General features: G+C 38.4%; 1 pseudogene; it reads left to right on the top strand.

Moving 5' to 3' along the window:
• Window positions 1-7,420, top strand: LOC125829099 (uncharacterized; annotated as a pseudogene).
• The last annotated feature ends 3,144 nt before the right edge of the window (window positions 7,421-10,564 follow it).

Raw genomic sequence — 10,564 nt, 5'->3', positions numbered from 1 at the left:
ATGGTTCTCCCATCAGAGGGGCCAATCACAATGGTCTGGATCGTGACAAAGTTGGTATAAGAGCCTAGGTTCGTTGATCTCAATGTACCAAAACTAGTCTAGTAGAGTCTTATGGAACGGTACAGAGATATCTATACTTTTCTTCAAGAGGCTATAGGACTTCAAGAAATCTCTCTTCTTTTTCTTGTCTCCTTTCGTGCTATGACTTGATTCAATTGGTATCTGACGATTCAAATTGGTATCTAACCTCCTTCACTCTTCTGTCTGCAGATGGTTAATACTAGGTTCAACGGCGTCAGGCTCGTAGCTCCCGTCAATGCTCCAGCTGAGGAATCTGCAGTGAGAGGTCGCGGTCAAGGTAGGGGTAGATGAAGAGCTAGGGGTAGAGGCTAAGGAAGGGAAACACCTACTAGGGATGGAGCACCAGTTGGAGATGGTCCCAGAAATGAGGTTTCTCCTGCGCATCATGAAGAGATAGAAGAGGATTTTGAGGTTGAGAATGAGGAGGATGTGGGACAAGAGGAAGAGGTGCAGGTTGAGACTACATGTATTCCTCATTTGGACCCAATGTTAGCTCAGCAGATCATATCATTCTTGAAAGGGTTGGTTGGTCCTAGAGTGCTTCCCTCTGTTCAAGAAACTCAATCTCCTGACAATCCCCTTGTTGCTATCATTGCCCCCAACGTGGGTGGAATTGGAGGTACTGATGTTTTCTTCCGTCCTTTGTTGGGTTCTTTTATGACTGGTAATGAGCATAAAATGTTGACTAAGTTTTTGAAGCTAAATCCTCATGTATTTCTTGGTTCTGAGAGTGAGGATGCTTATGGGTTTATTTTAGATTGCTATGAGAGGCTTCATAAGTTGGGAATTGTCCATCAGCATGGGGTTGAGTTCGTGACTTTTCAACTTCAAGGTTAGGCTAAGTAGTGGTGGAGAGCTTATGTGGAATGTTGATCTTCAACTTTACCTCCACTTACTTGGACCCAATTTCATGCTCTGTTTTTAGAGAAATATATGCCTAGGACTTTGAGAGATCGCAAGAAGGATGAGTTCATGGCTTTGGAGTAAGGTGGTATGATTGTGGCTGCTTATGAGGCCAAGTTCCATGCCTTGTCTAGATATGCTACTCAATTGGAGACTACTGAGGAGGAGAGAATCCGTTTATTTATTAGGGGACTAAATTCTAAGTTGCGGGTATTATCTATTTATATGACCTCTGCATGGAGGAGCTTTAATGAGGTAACATACTTTAGGAAGAAAGTGGAGGGGGTGAGGCGAGACGGTCATGCTAAGGCATTGGCTAAAAGGGCCAAGAACTCGGGTAACTTTCAGGGTTTTTACTCCAGGGGATGCGAAGACCAACACTTGCAGCCAAGCCAATTCAGTCCGTTATGCTCGCCTCTACAGGTAATTACTCAGGAACTCCACCTCATAATTTGATTCAGGATAGCTAGGGAGTCGCACCTTCAGTGGGCAGCAGACCATCTTTTGATCGTGTATGTTACAACTGTGGAAAACCTGTGCATATGAGGATAGATTGTCCCCACCCACGTATGATGGAGTCTGCGCAGTAGCAGACTAGAGCAATAGTACCCGCGAGAAATGGTAATAATGGTCGAGGGCGTCCACAAGGTGGGCGAGGAGGTAATCAGGAAGGCCGTGGGGATAGAGGAAATGGTAACACGGGCAGAGGTACAGTGCAGCCAGGCAGGGAAGTAGCTCGTCATGATGATAGGGCTCACTGTTACACCTTTTCGGGCAAGAATGAGGTAGAGGCATCTGACCCAGTGATCACATGTACTATTCTTGTTTGTGATCGAATGGCTAATGTGTTATTTGATCCGGGTTCCACTTATTCTTATGTATCTGTGCGATTTGCCTTAGAATTTTCTATGATTTGTGATATACTTGATACCCCCATCCATGTTTCTACCCAAGTTGGAGAGTTTGTCATAGTTATCCATGTCTATTGTGCTTGTCCTATTTTGTTTATGGGTTTTCAGACTTGGGTTGATTTGGTGATTTTGGATATGACTAACTTTGATATTAACTTAGGCATGACTTGGTTGTCCCCCTATTATGTTGTGCTTAATTGTAATACTAAGTCTGTAACTCTAGAAATTCCAGGAAGGGAATAATTAGAGTGGGAAGGAGTGTACAAGCCTAAGCAAGCTAAGATCATTTCCTCCATTCAGGCTAGTAAACTGGTAGGGCAGGGTTGTTTGGCTTATTTGGCTCATATTCGGGATGTTGAGGTTGAGTCTATTCTTGTGGTGTCAGAATTTAGAGAAGTGTTTCCTACTAATTGGCCTGGTATGCCTCCGGATATAGATATAGATTTCTGCATTGATTTGGAGCCTGGTACGCGCCCTATTTCTATTCCTCCATATCGTATGGCTCTGACAGAATTAAGAGAGCTTAAGGCTCAAATCTAAGAGCTTATTGATAAAGGATTTATCCATCCTAGTGCTTCCCCGTGGGGTGCCCCATTTTTGTTTGTTAAGAAAAAGGATGGTAGTATGAGGATGTGTATAGACTATCGTCAATTGAACAGGGTCACTATTCGGAACAAGTATCCAATGCCTTGAATATATGATCTTTTTGACCAATTGCAAGGCGCATCAATTTTCTCTAAAATTGATCTAAGGTATGGTTATCATCCATTAAAAATTAGGTCTGAGGATGTGCCCAAGACGGGGTTTAGAACCCGTTATGGGCACTACGAGTTTCTAGTTATGTCTTCTGGTTTGACTAACGCGCCTGCAACCTTTATGAGTTTGATGAATTATGTGTTCAAACCATTTCTTAATTCGTTTGTTATAGTATTTATTGATGATATTCTGGTCTTTTCGAAATGTGAAGAGGACCATGCCGACCATTTTCGTATTAATACTGGGTGTTCTTGGGAAACAAAGGTTGTATGTGAAATTTTCTAAGTGTGAATTTTGGTTGACTTTGGTTGCCTTTTTGGGGCATGTAGTTTCAAAAGAAGGGGTAATGGTAGATCCTCAAAAGATTGAGACGGTTAAGAATTGGGTTCAGCCAAGTTCTGCGACTGAAGTTAGGAGTTGTGTGGGGCTCACTAGCTACTACCGTCGATTTGTGAAGAACTTTGCTTCTATTGCCACTCACTTGACAAATTTGACTAAAAAGAAGATACCAATTGAATGGACTGAAAAATGTGAGGAGAGCTTTCAAAAGCTCAATACATTCTTGACCACCGCACTTATTCTAGCATTACCGGTGGAAGGTAAGGATTTTATAGTTTATTGTGATGCTTCACATTCTTATTTGGGTGTTGTGTTGATGCAGGATAAGAATGTTAGAGCTTATGTGTTGCGTCCATTGAAGGTGTATGAGAGGAATTACCCAACACATGATTTGGAGTTGGCAGTGGTAGTGTTTGCTTTTAAGATCTGGCGACATTATCTGTATGGTGTTAAGTGTGAGGTATTTACTGATAATCGTAGTTTGCTGCATGTGTTCACTCAAAAGGATATGAATTTGAGATAACGAAGGTGGATGGAGTTACTCAAGGATTATGATGTGACCATTCAATACCATCTGGGTAAGGCTAATGTGGTGGAAGATGCTTTGAGTCGAAAAGCGGTGAGTATGGGCAATTTAGCTTGCTTGAGTGTATCCAAGCGACCCTTGGCTAAGGAAAATCAGACCTTGGAGTCTAAGTTCATGCAGTTGGGCATCTCAGAAAGAGGTGGGGTGCTAGCTAACATTGAAGTTAGGGCCACGTTTATTGAAGAGATCAAGCCTAAACAATTAGAGGATGAAAATTTGAATGAACTTAAAAAGAAGACTGTGATTGGTAAGGCACAAGAGACCACTCTTGATGAGGATGGTGTGCTCAATTTTAAGGGAAGAGTCTGTGTTCCTAGAGTTGATGACTTGATTCAGAAATTGTTGACAGAATCCCATGGTTTGTGATATTCCATTCATTCGGGTGTGACCAACATGTCCGAGATTTGAAGAAAATTTATTGGTGGCCGGGCATGAAGAAGGTTATAGCGGAGTTTGTGACTAAGTGTCAAAATTGCCAACAAGTGAAGTATGAACACCAAAGGCATGCATGTTTGCTTCAAAGAATGCCAATTCCAGAATGGAAGTGGGAGAGTGTAGCAATGGATTTTGTGGTTGGTCTTCCCAAGACTTTGGGTAAGTTTGATTCTATTTGGGTAGTAGTTGATAGATTGACTAAGTCAACCCATTTTATTCTGATAAAAATAGATTATAATGCTGAACAATTGACTAAAGTTTATGTGAAAGAGATAGTGAGGTTGCATGGGGTGCCCCTTTCTATCATCTCAGATCGTGGTACCCAATTTACATCCAAGTTTTGGAGGAAGTTACATGATGAATTGGGCACACAACTAAATTTTAGTACAACCTTCCATCCACAGACAGACGGGCAGTCAAAGAGGACTATTCAAGTGTTAAAAGACATGTTGAGGGCATGTGTGATTGATTTTGGAGGGCATTGAGATAAATTCATGCCTTTGTGTGAGTTCTCCTGTAATAATAATTATCACTCCAGCATTGATATGGCACTATTTGAGGCACTTTATAGGAGGGGATGTAGATCACCCATAGAATGGTTCAAGGCTGGATATGTGAAACCTTTGGGGGTTGATTTAGTGAAGGATTCTCAAGATAAGGTGAAGAGTATTCAAGATAAGCTCTTAGCCTCCCAAACTAGACAGAAGAAGTATACAGACCATAAGGTAAGAGATATGGCATTTCAGACTGGTGAGAATGTTCTTCTTAAGGTATCACCCATGAAAGGGGTGATGAGATTTGGCAAGAAGGGCAAGCTAAGTCCGCGATACATTGGTCCCTTTGAGGTTCTTGAATATATAGGGCCAGTGGCTTATAGATTGACTTTACCTCCTAATATATCTAGAGTTCATCCGGTATTCCATTGATTCATGTTAAAGAGATATCATGGTGACGGGGATTGCATAATTAAATATGACTCAATTGTGTTAGACAAAGTGCTTCAATATGAGGAGGAACCAATTGCAATTCTTGATCATGATGTGCGTAAGCTGAGGACCAAGGAGACCAAGTCCTTGAAAGTTCAATGGAAGCATCGTCCAGTTGAGGAAGCTGCATGGAAAACCGAGAGGGACATGCGAGACAAGTATCCCAATTTTTCGTCGATTCAGGTACTACTCCCTTTTTTCTTTAGCTTATTTTTCCTAAGTTTGTCACTCGGGGACGAATGATGGGTAAATTGATATCTATTGTAACGACCGGGTTCCGTCGTTATAGAAAAGCCAATGGGGAAAGTTTTTGGGTTGAAAAACTTTTTCGTAGTAAATTGGAATTTCCCAACCTAGTCCAGATTTGGATGAAATCTGAGTGATTAAAGTCTAGGGAAATTCGGTAGAAATTGGTTGATCTAATTATGAATTTGATCACATGAATAGATAGATAAGACGTTAAATAATCCATACAACTTTACATAATTGAATTCGGGTGAGTAGAACTCTTGAAACTGATCTTGGCGTGAACGAGTAATTTCTAAGTGTCGTTGGTTGAAGGTGTTTTGTGAAATGGGGTCTTGGAATTATTAAAATAGCTCACTGTTTCGTGCAAGCCGCTTTGGCGGGGATTTCTGTCTCCAGGGCAGGGTCGCTGTAGCGGGCAAGTACCGCCATGGTGGGGCAGACGTGACTTAAAGTTGGAAATAAACCCCAAAAACATTTTATTCTGTAATTTTCGAACTTGAGAGCTAAGGAACGAACCCAGGAGACTTCTTGACTGTTTTCCACCATTCTTGAGGCTAAAGGTAAGGTTTTAACCGAATCTATTTTTTGATTCATAGAACATAATTAAATAGGTAATTATTGATGGGAGAGGGTTTTGATCTGGAAATTATGGTGGAAACAACCATAATTGGGATATTGGGATCAATGGTTTGATGTAGGGTTGATGGGATTGTTAGTAATTCGAGTAATTAGTTATTGTTTATTGATTCTCGTATTATATTAATTGTTTGTAGACCAAGAACAAGCGTAACGAATTCGGAAAGGGAAGAATCAAGTTTCTTAGGGTTTCAAGCTTGTTTCGAGGTAGGTAATGGTTGTGATTCTATGATTGTGTGATGTATGTTTGTTCTTGCTTCATTATGATACATGTATGTATGTGAATGTTGCATTATTGATCACATTAATTGTAAATGAGGATAGATGAATGATGAATGCCATGAATCATGACTTGATTGTATGATTATGAGAATGTACTTTGTGATTGTGATTGTGGCTTGTTGAATGGACCGGGTGTTGCGTTTCGACACACTAACTTGGATCGGTTGCCACATTCTGGAATAATTATGTGATTGGTTTCCACGTTCGTTATAATCATTGGATAGGGTACCACGTTTCGGTATAATAACAGTTTGGGTTTGGGTTCCATGAGAGGACCAATGACTTGATATAACTGTGATATTTGAGAATTGTGAGACTGTTCGTTGTTCGTAAATGTTGATGATATTGTATATGTTTAGTGTATGCATGTTGTTGTATTGTCTTATGTATGTTGCACTTAGTGGTATAGCAGCGTGTATTGACCATATCTGATATGATTCCAAATCATATATGATATGATTCCGAATATGATTCTAAAATATCCGAGACAATATTCTAATTTAACTAAGCACAATCACACCATTGATATTGTGCAAGATATGATATGATATTGTGTTAGAATCATGCTTGTACCTTTGTATATAAATAATGGATCGTTTATCAATTGTAAAGACTAGAAATACATAATAGTTTTCAACTCTTCTTGGTCTCTGATTTCTCAATTGTTATCATGGTATCAAGAGCCTAATTTTTTTTTCCAGAAACTAGTTTAATTTTCTCCGTATTGTTATTTGATATCTATCATCGAATATCTCTTGTCTTTCTAATGGAGTCACATTCTCACGACATTTTGTCTACCAAATTTGATGGAAAAAATTATTCGATGTGGAAATTTTATTTTCAGATCTTTGTTCAAGGGAAAAGCTTGTTTGGAATCTTGGATGGATCAACAACCGAACCAAATGAAGACAAGGAAAAACAAGTTTGGCACGCTAACAATGCTCGTGTAATTTCGTGGATCCTCAATTTTGTACATGCAGATGTTGCACCCAGTCTGCGTCCGTTCAACTTGGCATCAGAGATGTGGAAGCATCTCAAAAAGGTATATTCTCAATGTAATCATGCTTGGGATTTTGAATTGGAACATACTCTTTCGGAATATAAATATTGAGATACAGATATTCAGAGTTATTATTCAGCACTTATGGCAATCTGGTCAAAACAACACCAAAGCTTTGGAGGAAACCTTTCTTCCACAGGCTTCAAGGAATTTATGTTGGAGAGGAAGAAGACTCGAGTTTTCCAATTTCTCATGAAATTGAGACCTAACTTTGAGCCTATCAAAGCTAACATTCTTAACACCTTCCAGACACGATGTCGTTTTTGGAGAACTCATTCCTGAGAAGACACACATCAATACTCTGGCATCCATGGATTCGTCCTACACAATTGACGTGGCTATGTATATAAGCATGCAATAAAAGTGGATTATATCAGTTTCACCAACTGATGTGACCATCAAGTTCTCTCCAATAAATATTTTGATTCTCGTAATCTACTTTCATATATTAATGTGACCCCTCAACTTCTTTCTTAAATATAAATGTAATTCATTAATAGTTGATAAGATTGAATTTATAGGATACATAAAAGGGATAAAACTGAAGCAATTGTATAATGTCTATTTGTCTAGATTTCTTTAAACGGTATGCAAATAGTATGTATTACTTATTAAGTCGTCCATATTTTTTGCATGTATGTAGCAGCGAATATTTTAGATTAGTCTATTATTATCAAGGTCTTTGTAATATCTCATATTTTTTGTAGGTAAAGCATGACAAAAAGATATATTATTGGAGTAACAAGATTGTACGTAGATTGTGATGTTGAAGTTGATGCTTCCACTTTATTTTCAGATGTTAATATCAAGTTTCTTATTCGTGAATGAAGGGTACACTGTTACGATCCATGAATGGACGTGATGACACTTGCTTATTTCCACCAAGACAAGTAAGCCTTAACCCAACGAAGTAAAAGAAATGCAGAAAGATAAAGCAAGAACAAGATAAAAGCGAAAAATTTATTCACTCTATTAACACCGCAAAAAGCCTGGTTGCCACATGTACAAACTACCAATACATAAAGTACATAATTTAAATAAGATTACAAGTGTCAAGTATTTGTTTCTCAAATTGAACAAATCATAAAAGGAGAACTAGAGGGCCGCTGGGATGACAAACAACTACATCTCAACGGTCCTTTGACAAGCCTAAAAAATGAGAGAAGAAAAGTCATTAAACAATACCAGACTCGGAACCTATACAAGTGTAAAAGTAAGGAGTGAGTACCAACCAACACGGTACCCAACAAGAAACCTAATAAATAAGGAAAACTAGCTAGAAATTGAATACTACTTTTATCTCCAACCAAACCTCTTCAAACTAAAACCTGCACAGAAATCAGCCCAACCTAACCGTTTTATAATACGAGCTCTCACAAGGCTCAATAATCACAGTCCAATAGTCACAATTCAACACTCAACACGTATAAAAGAAGTCAATCTCAAGTGTCAAGTAGATCAATCACAAGTAACAAGTGCATCAATCACAATAAACAAGTAGGTCAAACATAAGCACCAAAATGCATCAAATCACAATAATCAAATTCTTGTCGAAACCATTTCCCTTCAGCATAATATCACTAACTGGAATCATTTTTCATTTGTTTTATATCATATCACTTGCCGGAACCATTTCTCATCGGTTTTATATCATATCACTAGTCGAAACCATTTCCCATTGACTTTATATCATATCATTCGTAACAATTTCCCTTCGACATAATATCACTAGCAGGAACCATTTTTCATCGATTTTATGTCACATCACTAGACGAAACCATTTTCCATCGACTTTATATTATATCACTAGCTGAAACCATTTTCTATCGGCTTTATATCATATCACTAGCTAAAACCATTTTCTATCGGCTCTATATTATATCACATGTGTCATCATGGTGTACAACAATCAATGCACATAAGAAAATTCACACCATAAGGAAGAGACAACAATTCAAGTAATTTAAGTTCACAATTATGTCATCAAAGCATTTCATCAATCAATGAAATAAAGGCCACAACAAGGCAATTCACAACACATTATGATCAACGCGTTGCCTTTTCTTGAATCCCCTCTTTATTCATTAATATTAATCAAGTGGAACAATGAACCCTTCACCTCATTCTCATTACTTCCTACACACTATGAAGGGAAATACACGAATTCTACTAGATTAAAAAGTTTAGGAGATCACTTGTCTTAATTCAACCAACTAGTCACTCCTAGACTCGAGTCTTCCCATTTTGCATAACGTCCAAAGCCACACAATCTATTTCAATCAAGTAATCGCAATAAGATTTTGAAAACAACAATACCCAAATAATATACTTTGAAAAAATTGGTCAATCAACTCAAAAAACTCAATTTTAAAAATGTGGTTTGAATCCAAAAGTCTTTACTTGAAATCATTACTCAAGGAATTTGGAACTCATTAGTGAAAGTCATTTCAAAAAAGTAATTAAAATAGTTCACAATCTTCATTTTTGTTTAGAACTTGAGTTCTTGAAAATCTTGCAATTTGCCAATTAAAATCCCAAGATTAGATGTTAAAATCCATAAATAATCAAAGGGAAGAAAAGTTTTAGGGTCACAAAGACTTAACCAAGTGATTTAGCACAAAAAATTCCTTCAAAAGTGCCTCCAAGGATTTTGCCAACCTCAAAAATGGAAAATGGGGCTTAAACCCCAAAATTTGCAGGTCAAAAACCCCCCTTTGATGTTGCAAAAGCGACCACTAGTTTGCAAAAGAAAAAACCAAAAATAGTCCATCCTTCGCTTTCACGCACGGGCCTTTACTCTCACAAAGGTTGCGATCGCGAACAGGCCCTTCGCGATCGCGAAGTCAAAGGAAATTGACCCTTAGTGAAAGCGAATCATACCTTGCTATAGTGAGCCTCGTGAAAGCAAGCCCACCTTCGCGATCGTGAGATGCACTAGAAACTAAACCTCAGCCAAATCAACAAATACAAAAATCAACGAAAGGATTCTCGGGATTCGTTCGGAATCACGTACACACAAATGATATATGCAAATTGACTATACTCGATGTTTTGAACTCAATGGAACCATCAAAATACGAATCGAAGGTCTCCTTGATACGACATATGTGAAAGTCACATGAAACTAACATAATGCTTAAAAAGCTAAAACAAGTTCGGGACCTCTGAAAATTCAACCAAGACCTCACCTAGGCTTATAATATCATGAAAGAATCGTGAATAAGTGGTCAAGTGCAACACATAGTGCTTAGTTGAAGTCTAAGTCCATGACAAAGTGGTATCATAGACAATTTTGATACTAAGAGAAAAGCTAACGAGGGAGACATCAACGCTATGAACA

The sequence above is a fragment of the Solanum verrucosum genome, unplaced genomic scaffold (assembly GCF_900185275.1).
Source record: "Solanum verrucosum unplaced genomic scaffold, falcon-dt-bn FXZP01000007.1, whole genome shotgun sequence".
NCBI classification, from domain to species: domain Eukaryota; kingdom Viridiplantae; phylum Streptophyta; class Magnoliopsida; order Solanales; family Solanaceae; genus Solanum; species Solanum verrucosum.
The sequence above is the reverse complement of the archived record's forward strand: the minus strand, read 5'-3'. Positions and strand labels throughout refer to the sequence as shown.